The following is a 16,468-nucleotide window of genomic DNA, read 5'->3' on the forward strand; positions in this document are numbered from 1 at the left end:
ACAACCACGCCACCAGAGGGCGCAGTAGCCTAATGATTGTTGCTGAGTGTAGTACGGTGCTGAGGGTGATGAAGAAGTGAGATAAAAAGAAAGGAGTTGAAAACGTACGGTGCTCGTCTCTTGCCTCGTTATTATTTTACAGCTATACTAATGTAATAAAGTCTAGTATAGGACACACAGTCATATAATTATTGTAACAAATAGGATTGGTATTCCTAGTTTGTGGTTCTGGGGAGCAATTAAAGTGTGACACAGACCGCGAGTGATACTGGCTGGAGATGAAAGTAACTGAACAGTATGACTTAAGGATTTCTGTTAATAAAGTGATAAGTAAGTAAATAAAGCTTTAACCGTCCATTCTGTAGGGTCGAGTAAAGAACGGAACAGAATGAAACATGGTGGCAGTGGTGGGATGGTGGCAGTGGTGTCAACCGTTTTAGTTACCGTTTGATGTGGACGAGTGTAGCAGTGCAGCTAGCTAGCTAATTAGCTTTGAGGAGTCGACTGGCTATAACCACCCAACGCAACGGCGGAACGAAAAAAGGAAGACAAAAAAAACAGCTGACGTCGCGATGGAAGGACTGAAACCTCCAGCAATGCTTGCTTTGGACTCTCAACAACTTAGCAAAGGCATGGAAGAGTTGGAAGGAGGAGTTTACATTGTACACGGACCTTACAATGCCCGATGCTGAGGAAAGTACAAGAGTCAAGCTATTCTACTGTCATAGAAGAGAGTGGGAGAGAGCTGTTGAACACTCTGGCAGGTGACAGGACGTCAGCGAGAACAGTGAGCTCAATGGTGGGGCTGTTTGACGGACACTGTAATCCAAAGGTAAACGAGACTGTTGAGAGATACAGGTTTTTTATGAGAAACCAAGGATTAACAGAAAACGTTGACAAATATTCCACAGACTTGAGAATGCTAGCCAGTAGTTGTAATTTTGGAGACATTAAAGACTCGCTAATAAGAGACCAGATTGTGTGCGGCACAAATAGCTGTGCAATGAGGGAGAGATTACGTAGGGAAGAGAATCTGACACTTGAAAAATGTCTGCAAATATATAGAGCTACAGAGCTGTCAAAAGAGAACAGCAAAACACTACAAGGACAGGTAGTAGAGGAAGTGCATGCCCTGAAACAGACAGCCATGAAAAGCAAAGAAAACGAGATCAGCTGTAAGTTTTGTCGTAAAACACATGACAGAAGCAAAAACAAATGCCCAGCTTTTGGAAAAAAGTGTAAGAAGTGTGGGAAAGAAATTCACTTTGCTTTACAATGCAAATTAAGAGCAGAGAACATCAGGAAATATAAGCCAGTGCATGTTGTCTCAGAGCAGGACAGTGACACATATGAAGACATTATGACCATAAAAGAGGAGACTTTAAACCAAGTAGAACGGAGTCACAGCAAAGGCCAACAACTCTATGCAGGAATGATGATAGGCAAGAAACTATTTAACTTCCAGATAGACTGTGGTGCTACCTGCAATGGGATTCCAGTACATCTCCTAAACACAGACACACAGCTGGAGCTTACAGAGAAAGTGCTTGTGATGTATAATAAAACCAGGCTTAGTCCGCTGGGTAAATGTAAGATCAAGGTCAGAAACCCCAGAAACAATAAATTGTACAGACTGTAGTTTCAAGTGGTGGACCAGAAAGGCAGAATTCCTTTACTGGGCAGGAAGGCCAGCGAAGCCATGAAGTTAATAAAGGTATAGTACGAAAATATCATGGCCATTGACAGCATAGTGAAAAAAGAACTGAGTCATTTAACATGTGAGGAGAGATGTGGCAGACATAACGATGGGGAGAAAATCAAAACAGAGTTTGAAGATGTGTTCACTGGGGATGGCTGTTTGGAGGGGGAATATCACATTGAAATAGACAACAGTGTACCACCAGTGAAACTGCCAAAACGCAGAGTGCCAGTTGCTATGATGGCACCTCTTAAAGAGGAACTCAAGGATCTGGAGAAAAGAGGGATCGTCACACCAGTAGAACAGAGCACAGACTGGATAAGTAGTATGGTCTCAGTGACAAAACCGAATGGGAAGCCAAGAATCTGTATAGACCCAAAGCCACTGAATAGAGCACTTAAAAGGAGCCATTTCCCCTTACCTACGATAGATGACATCCTCCCAGAGATGTCAAAGGCAAAACTATTCACAGTTTGTGATGGAAAGCACGGCTTCTGGCACGTCAAATTAGAGGAAGAGTCAAGCTACCTAACCACATTCTCCACCCCATTTGGCCAGTACCATTGGCTGAGAATGCCAATGGGTATAAGTCCAGCACCAGAAGTCTTCCAAAGGAAGCTCATGCAGGCGCTTGAGGGCTTACCTGGAGTATACATCATAGTGCATGATGTGTTGATCACAGGTGAAGGGGCGACACAGGAGGAGGCAAACCAGGACCACAACGAGAAACTCGGACGCTTTCTCACCAGGTACAGAGAGCGAAACATCAAACTGAACATAAACAAATTCAAGCTACGACAACCGGAAGTACCCTACATTGGACACCTGCTGATGACTGAGGGGCTGTGGATTGACCCAGGAAAAGTATGTGCAGTCAGGGAGATGCCGAGGCCGACAGATGCCGAGGCCGACAGATGTCAAAATTCTATGATCACCTGTCAGATGACTGTGAGATTTTGAGACAACTCACACACAAAGAGACATGTGGGAATGGACAGATGTACAGGAAGAAGCATTTCAGAGGCTGAAAGACAAAATAGCCAATGCACTGGTTCTGAAATACTACAACCAGAATGACGAGTTGATGCTACAGTGTGATGCGTCAGAAACAGGACTGGTAGCAGCCCTGACACAGAGAGGTAAACCAGTAGCATACAGTAGTAGGGCACTCACATCTACTGAGAGGGGATATGCCCAAATCGAGAAAGAATGCTTGACAATAGTGTTTTGGGTGGAAAAGTTTCACCAATATACCTATGGCAGGCAGGTGACTGTACAGAGCGACCATAAGCCACTGGAGAAAATGCACAGTAAGCCACTTCTCAGTGCACCAAAGAGACTGCAGCGGATGCTACTGAGGCTGCAAAAGTATGACATCAGAGTGATCTACGTACCATGCCGAGATATGTTTCTGGCAGATACGCTGTGTAGGGCATACTTACCAGAGGGCACTAAGGGAGAAATTGAGACAGAGTTAGAGACTGTGAACATGGTTAACTACCTTCCCATCTCTACAGAGAGACTGAGCTCAATTAGATCTGCTATGAAAGAGGACACAAAGTTACAGAGGGTGACAAACATGATTCTGACAGGGTGGCCACAGAACAAAAATGACATCGCAGCAGACATCCAGCACTACCACGCATTCCAGGATGAACTGAGTTTTCAGGATGGCATAGTATTCAGGGGAGAGAGAGCAGTGATACCTGATGCACTCAGGGCTGATATCACTCATCGTATCCACTCCTCCCATCTTGGAGTAGAAGGATGTCTCAGGAGAGTGAGAGAAAGTGTATACTGGCAAGGAATGAATGAGCACATAAAGACTTTCATCTCTAAATGTGACATATGCAGGTCAGTCGACCCTAAGCAACAAAGAGAGACACTACACCCTCATGATATGGCATACAGACCTTGGACCAAGGTAGGGACAGACCTGTTTTCCTTTAATAACAAAGACTACTTGATAACTGTAGACTACTACTCCTACTTTTGGGAGATAGATTATCTACCAGACTAAGAGTAGCACAGTGATCAGAAAGCTAAAGGCCCATTTTGCACGACAGGGGATACCAGATGTCATTTCGGACAACGGACCGTGATATGTGTCTCAGGAGTTTCAGCGATTCAGTCAAATGTGGGAGTTTGAACACAGGACATCCTTACCTGGATACGCCCAGAGCAATGGTAAAGCTGAGTCAGCTGTAAAAACAGCCAAGCGTCTCATGCTGAAAGCTATGGCTGCAAGACAGAATCCATACTTGGCTATACTGGACCATCGCAACACACCGAGCCAAGGTCTTAACACGAGCCCAGCACAGAGACTACTGAATAAGAGGACAAGGACCCTTCTTCCTACCACAGACACTCTGTTGATCGTATGAGGTGGAGTTGGAGTCAGGAGGTGTTCTGAGAAGGAATCGTCATCATCTCAGGCGCAACCACTGCACATCTGCCATGTCTACACAGAGGGGACTGAGAGACACACACCAAGAGTGGAAGTGGTAAATCGGAGTCAAGGAGGGGACCAACACACTATCACTACAAGGTCGGGTCGTCAGATTATCAGATCTCGCTACCTGAAAGACTTTACTCAGTGATAAGAATATGGGTTTGGGACTCTTGCAAAGACTGAGAATAGTGTAAGGTTTGATGGGGGAAAAAAAAGGAAAAAGAAAAGAAGGAAAGAGATGTTGAAGTGGAATGTTTATATAGTTTAAAATGTTTGGTTATGGATATTTGAATAGATAATGTTGTTAATAATTATAAAAATACAGAGTATAATGTTAGAATATATATTTAGTTATTTATTAGTGATTTGTTGATTGATTTATTCACTGATGTGTTGATAACATAATTATTTTGTTTATTGATAATATGGACCACTTAGCATAAATGATGTGTTGACTAAGGGACTTTGATTCAAAGAAAAAAAAGAAAAGATGTAACAAATAGGATTGGTATTCCTAGTTTGTGGTTCCGGGGAGCAATTAGAGTGTGACACAGACCACGAGTGATGCTGGCTAGAGATGAAAGTAACTGAGCTGTATGACTTAAGGATTTCTGTTAATAAAGTGATAAGTAAGCAAGTAAAGCTTTAACCGTCCATTCTGTAGGGTTAAGTAAAGAACGGAACAGAATGAAACAATTATGACTATGATTCTGTCTGTCTGTCTGTCTGTGTCTGTCTGTCTGTCTGTCTGTCTGTCTGTCTGTCTGTCTGTCTGTCTGTCTTTCTTTAAATTATTTTTTATGACTATTTATCTAGCTGTCTATCTCTGTCTGTCTGTCTGTCTGTCTGTCTGTCTGTCTGTCTGTCTGTCTATCTATTTTTCATAATACTGCAGGTCTTATGACACATAGCATGGCTGAAATATTTTAGTTTTTGTCTCTGAATGGTCGACAGAAGGATCATATTTGTTCCAAGTTGCTGTAGCACACTGTCATTTGTTCATTTTTCTATTCAACCTATTCTCAGCAAACGGCGGCAAAACCACATTTTGGCAGCATTGATTTTCTTTTCATCTAGTTTAGGCAAAGTCCATCCTTCACTTCTGTATATCATGTCTGCCCATACGACTGTTTGTAGTACCTTCATTTTCAGATTGGTTGAGATGGCGCGATCTTTCCATAAGTTATTTAGTTGAATTCAAGATCTCTCTCGCTCTCTCTCTTTCTCTCTCTCAAGATATCTCTCAAGATCTCTCTCTCTCTGTCAAGATCTCTCTCTCAAGATCTCGCTTTTTTTTCTGACTATGATTTAAAGTTATTGCCTTTAACATAAGTTATTTAACTTAATCAAACAGGAACCGTTCGATGAAGAATTTGTAGCCTTTGTTGAGTTTGGACCGTTTGGTTAATGCAAATGTTTCGACAATCCATGGTACATCATCTAGCCGTATTTCAGGCAAGTCTGTGAGCGACTGTGTAAACTCCACAGTCCATCCGGAAGTTAGCATACCCTGCAAGGAGTCAGAACGGAAGTTCTCTGACGTCATGTGAAAAGGGCCTATTGGCTCATTTGGCTATGACTCAGTAAATGTTTGCTGACATTTCTCAAAATCCATTGTTTTTAAACAACTGTAAATGACTGACAGGCAATATATATTTGCTTTGATTTGAGTAACATCGATACAGATCAAAATATGTTAGCAAGCAAGCTAGTTGGTATAAGCTAGTTAACTGCCTGGCAATTTGGAACACTCACCATACATTTTCTTTACTTATGCAATGAAACACAAGAGAGTGCTTTTCTGTGAGATTTTAACAATGCTGTGATTCAGTTGCAGTCATAAGGCATAATAAGCACACAGTACTAGAATATGTTACAATGTAGTTTTTTGGGTTTTTTTACCTTCAATAACTCTTAAGAGCACTTTCTGCCCTGCGCCCACTATAATGATCTCTCTTGCCTCCAAATCAACATTTGATAAGCTCTGAAATATTGCTCTTAAACTAATTCATGTACACCCAGGATAAGTCCACTCCTTTATAAAATGAAGGAACAGATTTGTTGACAATTTCAACTGTTACATTTTTGTCTGCCCTGTATCCTCTTGGGGTCTCCATTACTATTCAGTGAGCTCCAATATGAAATTGCAGCCCCACAGGAGTTATTCACAGCCAGCCATTTGACTTACTCTACTTCAATAAATTGGGTCACCTTTTCTTTCTGAAGGTTAAGGAGCAATTCCTATTCCTCGTTTTTCCCTGTTTTGCAAGAACCGCAGACCAGGTTAATTGTAATCAAAGGAAAATAGTACACATGTCCCTGCCTCCCAAGCAATTGAGCAAGTAAAGAGTATCACTTGCCCTCTGATGTCATACCCAGTGGGTTATACCATGGACTTTGGATACCACACTCATTGATCTGTCCAGCAAGTGGACAGATCAATAAGTGTGGTATGCAATTTGCTTCTTTTCCATCTTTCCATAGTCATGTTTCAAAGGTTCCCATAACATGATGTGGTGTATTACTAAATCAAAAACAGAAGAAACAGATAATGGTAAGTTATTTGTTGGAGTCTGTTTTGGGACTGGGCCCATTGTTTGGAAAGTTGCCAGCAGGGTATGCAATCAAAAAAAATTTGGTCAGATGGTTTTGACGCAGAAGGACACCAATAATGGATCAGGGGATTGTGGACGGTAACTTTAATGCTTGGCGGTAAAATAAATAAATAAAACACCCGGCACCCACTGTACTTCCCATATCTTTTTATATCCCTGGTTTTCTTTTTTCTTTTTTTTTCTTCTCCATGTCTCGCCTCATTCTTTTCCTCTGCCCCTCTGGGCACTGTTTTGTTTCTCCTCGCCTTTCTTTGTTTTCACTTTAATTTTCTCTCTTTTCCCCTCTGGATAGGGTCCATTATTATGATAAATCTTTGGGGCCCTCCTAAATATTCTTCCTCGTCTTTAATGGCACACGCGCATGTGCCCACATAACGCTTCAGGAAACAGTATAAAACCCAGCCTTGTCTGGACAATGCATTACTTCAAAGTTGCCAGAGGCCAGGGCCACACACACCTATACACGAAACCTTAATGACTCAGATAAAGAGCTAAAAAACGAAAGCTATAAATGTAACAAAAAACAGTGTCGCTGCATATGTACATCACCTTTCTTACAGGCTCCTAATATGTCACAAAGCAAAATTGGTGCCATTTCAGTTCCTCTGAGTGAAATTATTTTCTTTTCTTTTCTCCAAAATGTAATTATTTTTGTTTTCTACAAATGTAGTAAAAAAAATGTCTTAAGTTTTTCAGAAACATCAGAGCAGAATAGTCTGTTATGTTTTGTTTTTGTTTTTTGTTGTTTTGTTTTAGTGTCAGTGCAGTGACACGAACTTGAAAAACACCTTCAACCTAAAAAGAAATCTGCATCTTTCTACACTCAGTGACCAGAAAAATAGAAAACCTTCCCCTGCAGAAGTGGGCCCTCCACTTGCTTTGCACGAGAACATGAAAATATAATACCAAGAATGGCCTTAAAAGTGTGATCTAACAAACTTTGAAAAAGGCATCATCATGGGGGCCAGGAGGGTGGATTTGAGCATTGCAAAGATTGTAATGAGCTTTTCAAAGACAGCAATCTCAAAAGTGTACAATGAATGAACCAGAACCCAAGACACCTTCAAAATGTGATGCATGGCAACACAACATGACAGCACATTATCCATCCCATTGAATGCCTTTGGGATGCACTTGAACACAATATCTGTGGAATGGATCATTCACTCATCAACCTTGGGCAGTTGCTTGAAGCACTGATCTTTGCAGGGTCAGCTTTAACACCAGGATGATAAAGCAGTGTTTCCCAACCCAGTCCTCAACTACACCTTGTCCTACAGGTTTTTTGTGACCCTGAAATGATGACTACCTCCTTGCAGTTATTCAATCAAGTGGCACTTAATTATGTCAGACGTTGTCCCTCTAGCACTAAGTGCTAGTGTTATAATATCATTGGTTGAGTAAATACAAGCAGGCCTGCTTATGAAAGGTCACAATGAAAATCTGCAGAATAGGGGGTATTTGAGGACAGGATTGGGAAACATTGCACAACTGGATTGTTGAATTATTTCCATGATGCGTGGTAGCAGTTTTTTTTTTCAAAGCATCCTTCCTTCTGCAAATTGTTGAGATGCTTTTCACACCGGCTGCTACTGAACATCTCCCTCATGTCTCCCTCTCTTACAGATTAGTCTGTATCAGACCATATGTCTCTGCACAAATTCTCCCCCAGCATCCACCTTGCTAAGAGCGCAGGCTGGAGAGTCATGTGGGTTCCATCACCCTGCCAAACTAGATCCCTAAGTCCAAGTGCATTTAGTTCCCATCCAGACGTTTTGAACAGCAATGGGGTCAGAAATAGAAGGCAGTAGTAGTTTTTAGGATACAGAAGATGGTTGACTGGAAGGTCACTGATTGGTGTCATTGAAGTGAATAAGTAACACTGCCTTCAGCAATTACTCTTCAGTCTGTGCCGCTTAAAACTCAGTATTTGGGCAGTTCCCTTTTATGCCACAGGAAGTTGAATCAGTTCATCTGGACACAATGTCCCCTTTTATGTATCTGTAAGTCATTCTAACAAAAGTGAGCGACTTCTGTTTTTTTTAGCCAGTAGTCTTTATTTGCAGTTAGTTTAGCCATTTGGCCTGTGTTTATTCATGTGCTGACTAACTAACCTAAATTCAATATAGAGCCACTCAAAGTTTTATTTATATATTTTACCACCAAGCGTTACATCTCTGTGGTGTCTGAGTCATTTAAACAATAACTAACTGTTTTTTTTTTACCAATTACCAGTTCCTTGCTGCAAGCAAGACATATTGCCATATGTTGCAACTTCATGCCCATAAAACCTACATGTGATTGGACTGAACATGCACTAAGTTCAGAGTTGACAACCTTGTGATATATGGACATGACCTAGGGGTTATCTATAAACTTGAGCAGTTTATATGCTTTAGGGCAGGGTTCCCCAAGGGTCCAATTATGTTATGCATGTCAAGCCAAGGGCCAAAAAAAAAGAAAGAAAAGTTTTTTTTTCTTCCATTGTGCCAGTAAAAGTTGTTTTATGTGCAGATGTTGCTGCTAGCATGATTATTAATTATTATCGTTATTATTAATAGTAGCGGTAGTAGCAGTAGTAATTTAGGCCTGGGATTCTCAAAGCCTGTGTTGAGGTTAACAAGAAAAAAAATGCACCCTTAAAGCAAAAGTCCAAAACCAACCATTAATTATGGACAAAATAAATGCATGTTCATTCACCAATCAGTGACAGTGACAGGATGAGGCAATCCTTCAGATGTCCGGCCTGTTTTCTGTTGTGGTAATCCTGAGGCACTGGCCAAGATATGCATTGGAGAGTGTTTCTTTCCTGGTTCTTGATTGAGTTCATTGAAGAAAATTACTCATGTTTTGGAGGGGAAAATGATAAACATGAGCATTGCAATAGCTCATTTTTTTGAATCAAGTTTTGGGAACCATGTTGATCCAAAAGTCACTCACTCCAAAGTCCTTGTGTTGTTCTTTGAGCAAATCAGTTGTTCCCATCCCCAAGTCCTCTATCTGAAGAGTTGCTTCATCTATGGAAGGTACAAGCCTTTTGGCATCTGCAGTCCACTGACCATCAGCCAAAACAAAGAATGGCCATCTCAGGAAGGGGAGGATGTCACCTTAGAGTTTCAAATCATTCCTTGAAGTTTCCTGTCAGGCTTGTCACAAAACCCTTCAACGCTGGGTTCTCCCACATTCTGTGGTTCTCGCAATGCTCCCGCAGACATGGAAAGTACAACTTTCTCACATGAAAGTCTCCCTCCAAAAAGGTTTAGCTTTGACCAGAAAGCTTCAACCGCCTCATACATGTCCACAACAATGTGGTTTTTGCCTTGTAACTGCAGATTTAAGTGATTTAGATGAGATAGATCACAAAATAAATACATTTCTGCCATCACCTTATTGTCACTTCAATGAAACGGAAATTATTGGGCTTTTTGACTCCACAGTCCGGATAAAAATGACAAACTCATTGTGCAGGTCGCACACCCTCCCCAACTGTCATGGGGGAGAGCAAGAACTTAGAAGCAAGGCTTTAATGAAAACAGGTTACTTACAGAACTAACGAAATAAGTCACTAACAAAAAGGTCTCGTTTATCTTATAACCTGACAATAAGCAAGGGCAACTCGGGGCATATACACCTGCTGGAAAGCCAATCACTGAAATGGGGAGCAGGTGAGCAGGGCAGGAACAGGCACGCCAATCAGGAAATGGGGAACAGGTGAGTAAGGCAGGGCAGGAACAGAAATGGCAAGCCAAATAAGGGAATGGGGAACATGAGAGCAAAGCAGGAGTAGGAACAGACATGGAAGGGCAATCAAATAATGGGGGTCAGGTGAGCAAAGCAGGGGCAGAAACAAAACCATCACATCAACAGACGGCCTTTGTTCAGTTAGAGAACATCATTATGCAGCCAAAGATCCTTGTGTTCTGCTGACATTTACACCAGCAGTGCTCTGAAAAAGCCGTGTTGCAGACTAGAACTCTCGCAAACAAATTGTACCAGTCTCGTCACAGTATCCATCGCCTCTTTCATTTCCCGACACAGTTTAGTGCACAACACTGATTTGTGAATATTGCAGTGAAGTGCTAAGAGTGCCGGGTTAACAGCAACAAGTCTGCCTACCAAGCCCTTGTGTTTCCCCACCACGGATCTGGACAATGGACACAAATTAGCTTACTTCCAAGCCATTCATCTCGAAGAGCTGTGTTCATTTATTAAAGATGATTTCCCCAGTTGTATAGAAGTAGCTATCAGAATCATGTTTATTGGCCATGTGGGTTTGCACATACATGGAATTTGACTCCGGTTTCGTGGCTCTCTCGGTGTACTTAACATAGAATAACAACACTAGTGTAGTGTTGACTATTCTATGTTACACAATGATTGACTTATACAGGCGAAATCAGAGGTGATTAATTACAGTGGTGCAGAGAATATATCAGAGATACTGAAATATGAAATGCTATTCCTGAAAGAGCTTCCGAGCAAAAAAATCTTGCGAACACAGATAGCTGTTCCATGTTGTTTCAGTCACGAACCAAGCGAATGGTTTCTTAGCTTTAACGGAGTTCCCTGAAACATGCAATGATGCAGCTGTTACACTTTCTTATGCTGATGTTGATTTACAGAGAGTAGAAACAGAGTGCTTGTATAATGTCATATTTGCTTTTTTATTTTTTTTAATTTATATTTATTTATTTGTTTGTGTGTTTGTTTATTTTGTGGCGATATGAATTTCAGGAAGGAATCAAGAACCAGGAACACTTTATTTGTCATTTCATCACATGTGCTTCCACACATGAAATGAAAAAAAAAGCTGTTTTCCCCCAGCCCACAGCAGTGCAACTTAGAGACAAAAACACATTCAGGAACTACAAGAACACACATATTCAAATTAACACATATATCCAAACTACCACTACTACTACTACTACTTCTACTTTCGGCTGCTCCCATTAGGGGTCACCACAGCGGATCATCCATTTCCATTTCTTCCTGTCCTTTACATCTTCCTCTGTCATACCAGCCACCTGCACATCTTCCCTCAGCACATCCATAAACCTCCTCTTTGGCCTTCCTCTTTTCCTCTTCCCTGGCAGCTCCATATTCAGCATCCTTCTCCCAGTATACCCAGCATCTCTCCTCCACACATGTCCAAGCCATCTCAATCTTGCCTCTCTTGCTTTGTCTCCAAACCGTCCAACCTGAGCTGTACCTCTAATATTATCGTTCCTAATCCTGTCCTTCTTCACTCCCAGTGAAAATCTTAGCATCTTCAACTCTGCCACCTCCAGCTCTGCCTCCTGTCTTTTCATCAGTGCCACTGTCTACAAACCATATAGCAGCTGGTCTCCCAATCATCTTGTAAACCTTCCCTTTAACTCTTCCTGGTACCCTCTTTTTCTCAAATCACTCCTGACACTCTTCTCTACCCACTCCACCCTGCCTGCACTCTCTTCTTCACCTCTCTTATGCACTCCCCGTTACTTTGGACAGTTGACCCCAAGTATTTAAACTCATACGCCTTTTTCATCTCTACTCCTTGCATCCTGACCATTCCACTGTCCTCCCTCTCATTCACACATAGGTATTCCGTGTTGCTCCTACTGACTTTCATTCCTCTTCTCTCCAGTGCATACCTCCACCTCTGCAGGCTCTCCTCAACCTGCACCCTACTCTCGCTACAGATCACAATGTCATCTGCAAACATCATCGTCCATGGAGACTCCTGCCTGATCTCGTCCATCAACCTGTCCATCACCATTGCAAACAAGAAAGGGTTCAGAGCTGATCTTTGATGTAATTCCACCTCCACCGTGAACCCATCTATCATTCCAACCGCACACCTCGACATTGTCACACTTCCCTCATACATATCCTGCACCACTCCTACATACTTCTCTGCAACTCCCGACTTCCTCATACAATACCACACCTCCTCTCTCGGGACCAAAAACACATATATACAAATACAATTTTTAAAAAAAAGTCACTGTCCAAGGAAACAAACATCAGCCAGGATGACTGTTGGAACCACTGGTCTGCATAGGCGAGCAGTTAGCTTAGCCTGCCCCGCTTCCGCGTCCTGTCAGACCGCCCTCAGTGTTGCCTCCTTGGGTGCAGCTCCAGGCAAGGCCGCGGTCCCTGGGCCCACAGCGCAGCAGACCAAGCTCTCACAGCCGATCCAGCGCTATCTCCCCCAGCAAACGAAGACAAAACATTAGATGCAGACATAGACAAAGACACTGCATCAACGGTACTGGGTGAGGCCACCGCAAATGTGAATTTGCACCGCCATCTTCCCACACTGGTACTGGGTGAGGCCGCTGCGAACGTGAATTCGTGCCGCCATCTTTCCACATCTTCCCATTGTTTTGTAGTGTAGTTGGCATTAAAATGGGCAGCATGCATAGTGTTGAAGTGCCGCTTGAGATGATCTGCTTTGCAGACAGCTACAGTCTGCATGTATATCAAGCATGTCGGTTTGGCATTGGCGTGATTCAGTAAAATAAAACAAAACTGATCAGTCCAGTCAGATTAGAGCTGTAGTGATCTGTTTTAGGTTAGTTTGCATTATTACGACAGTCATTTATGGTTATTTTAGCCAAACAATACAAGAACTGATGGTTATCCTGGTCAACTATGCACTTTTTCACGCAGGCCATGTTTTTGGTTTAAGACAGTTATTGATTATCTGTGGCTTAGCTGGTGAGTGGCTCTGTCTAGTCAAAGACCATAGAGAGTGCAGCGTATGACTTATGTCTACATTTGCTCTACGGCATAGGTCAAGCGTACAGTGTGGGGTGAGGTCAAAATAAAGTAGAGCAGCACGCACTTTATTTCACATGTTGTTCACTTTATTTCACATGTTATGATAGGTGCGTTAGTACCAATGGTTTGGCGCAGGCCAGACATTTAGCTGTCATGAGCGGGACCTGGCCCGCGAGCCGCTTATTGGGGTTCAAGGCATTAGGGTATTTAAATTCCACAACTCTTCCCTAGTTGTGTTTGTGAAACTGTCTTTGGGACGTCATTTCAAAAAACAGCTCGTATCAATGAATGGCAAGAGGGATGTCACGGAACATTCTGAATTCCACTGATTTCCAGACTGTGGTTACTGTCCCATTGAAATCTAGTGTCAAAAGTCGGTCCGTTTCATGTAATTTAAAGTTAAACTGCAGAGATTTCAACTCTTGCAGACATAGCATATATCTTTAGGCCCTATTGTGATGACAAAGGTTATTACCTTCAAAAGTGAAACTCTTGATTTTTACTATTTAGAGGGCTGCATTGTTTACATTACAAGGTTCTGATGTTTATATCTGGATTTCAGTGCAAGAGGTTGAGAGAGGAAGTTTGTGTGTTTGTTTTGGTATAGGGATGTCACTACCCAATCCATACCAGAAACCTGATTTATTTTAACCTCAACCTAGCCCGAACCTTAACCACGCTTACTTCGTGCCTGCACAAGCCAACACTAACAACATGGTATACATTCATAGAACAAATCAGGCTTCTGGTATGGATTGGGCAGTTACAGGGGACCCACTTTGCTCTGTAGGGCCACTAGTGGCCAAAAAATCTGCAGGTCATGTTTCATATAACTAAATACTAACAACATATTTTTTTTATAAATGTATTGGTGGAATAAAAAATTTTGCTTGAAAAGAGCAAAATTAGAAAAAAAATTATAATGCATCCTTTCTGATGTCAAAACCAAAACTAAAACCAGAGAGCACATTACTACACATTACTATTTTAGCTTGTCTTCATTGGCTTCTGGTAAATTTTAGAGCAAACTTTAAGATATTATTGTTAATATTTAAGACCCAGTCTGGACTCGTATACAAGTACATTTCAGATCTTCTGATACCATACATGCCCAGTTGCAACCATGGCTCTGCTAGCCATTCCACAATCTAGGCTGAGGACCAAGGGTGACCGGGCTTCCTCTGTTAGGGCCCCTACACTGTTCTGTTAGGGCCCCTACATTCTGGGACAACCTCCCTGCGGAGCTCACATTGGCAAGCTCCTTATAAATCCCTCTTGGAAACATATTTTTAAAAGTGTGCTTATTCAGGACTTGTGGTCTGAATTTATCATTTGTTTATCTCGTTTACATTTTATTACTATTTATTTATTGATTATTATGTTATACTGTTTTATTGTACTAATTTTATTTTGCCTCATATAGAACTCTTAATTTTATATTTCCTTCCCAATGCTGTTTAACATTCAAATTTTTATTATTGTTGTTCTTTACTGTTTTGTTGTCTACCCCTTTTACCGCTTCCGGTGTGGGAAGATGGTGGTGCAAATTCACGTTCGCAGTGGCCTCACCCATTACCGGTGTCGACAGATGGCAGCATGAATTCACATTTGCGGCGGCCTCACCCAGTGCCGTCGGTGCAGTGTGTTTGTCTACATCTGCGTCTAAATTTGCATCTTTGTTTGTTGGCTGGAAGAGCTGGCGCTGGATCAGCTGCAAGCGTTTGGTCTGCTGCGCTGTGGGCCCAGGAACCACGGCCTTGCCCGGAGCTGCACCCGAGGAGGTAACACCGAGGGCAGTCTGACAGGATACGGAAGCGGGGCAGGCTAAGCTAACTGCTAGCCCATGCAGACCAGCAGTTCCAATAACACCAAAGGCGGTCTGGCGGCGGCCTCACCTGGAATTGACTGGTGTTTTTGATGTTGTCTTGTGGAGTGCAGGGAGGTTTGTCAAGGGTGTCTGGCTGGGAGGGCTTGATCTGCCTCATCCGGTTGCCAAAGTGACCACAGCCCCTGCCTGGAGCTGTGCCCGAGGAGGAGACACGGAGGGCGCTCTGATAGGGCGCGTAATTGGGGCAGGCTAGGCTAACTGTTAGCCCATGCAGACCGGTTTGGATATGTGTTAGTTTGAATATGTACGTTCTTGTAGTTGTTGAATGTGTTTTTGTCTGTATGCTGCACTGCTGTGGGCTGGGGCCTGGGGGAACTGGCATTCCTTAATGTCACATAGTGTTCCTGATAAAGTGTTCCTTCCTGATAAAGTTTTTATTTATTTATTTATTTATTTATTGGTCTCGTAAAGCACTTTGTAACTTTGCTGTGAAAAGTGCTTTAAAAATAAAGTTATTATTATTATTATTATTGTTGTTGTTGTTGTTGTTGTTTTTGGTAGCTATTGTTTCTCAGTGATGAAAAAATGTATAAAATATTGGTTTGAGCCAAGGATAATTCATCTGTTGTGAAGTTGAAATAATGCTGAATAAGGGACAGCATTTCAGTCATTTCAGGCTATTGAGAGAGCAACTTTTGTTAAGAAAATCTCAAGATTGTCAAGCTTGTTTACAGCATTTAAAACTAGAAGAGTGCACTCAGTAGAGTACAGATCTCCACCAGGTGTATCGCCCCTTCTCCAGTGCTCGAGCTTGGTTGAAAAACCAGTTGAGGAGTTAGTACTCGATTGTGGATCCTTGATCATATGGTCATAACTGTGCAAAAATATTATTAGGCTGACAGACTCAGTAGTATGTGAGATTAGCAGCAGGGACACACACACACACACACACACACACACACACACACACACACACACACACACACACACACACACACACACACACGCGCGCACACACAGGTGACCAAACGTATAATAAGAAAAAGAAAAAGAAAAAAATTGAGCTCAATGAATTCTTTACATTAAAATATTTTTGTAACACCGTGCAA

This window comes from Lampris incognitus, chromosome 7 (assembly GCF_029633865.1).
Source record: "Lampris incognitus isolate fLamInc1 chromosome 7, fLamInc1.hap2, whole genome shotgun sequence".
NCBI lineage: Eukaryota > Metazoa > Chordata > Actinopteri > Lampriformes > Lampridae > Lampris > Lampris incognitus.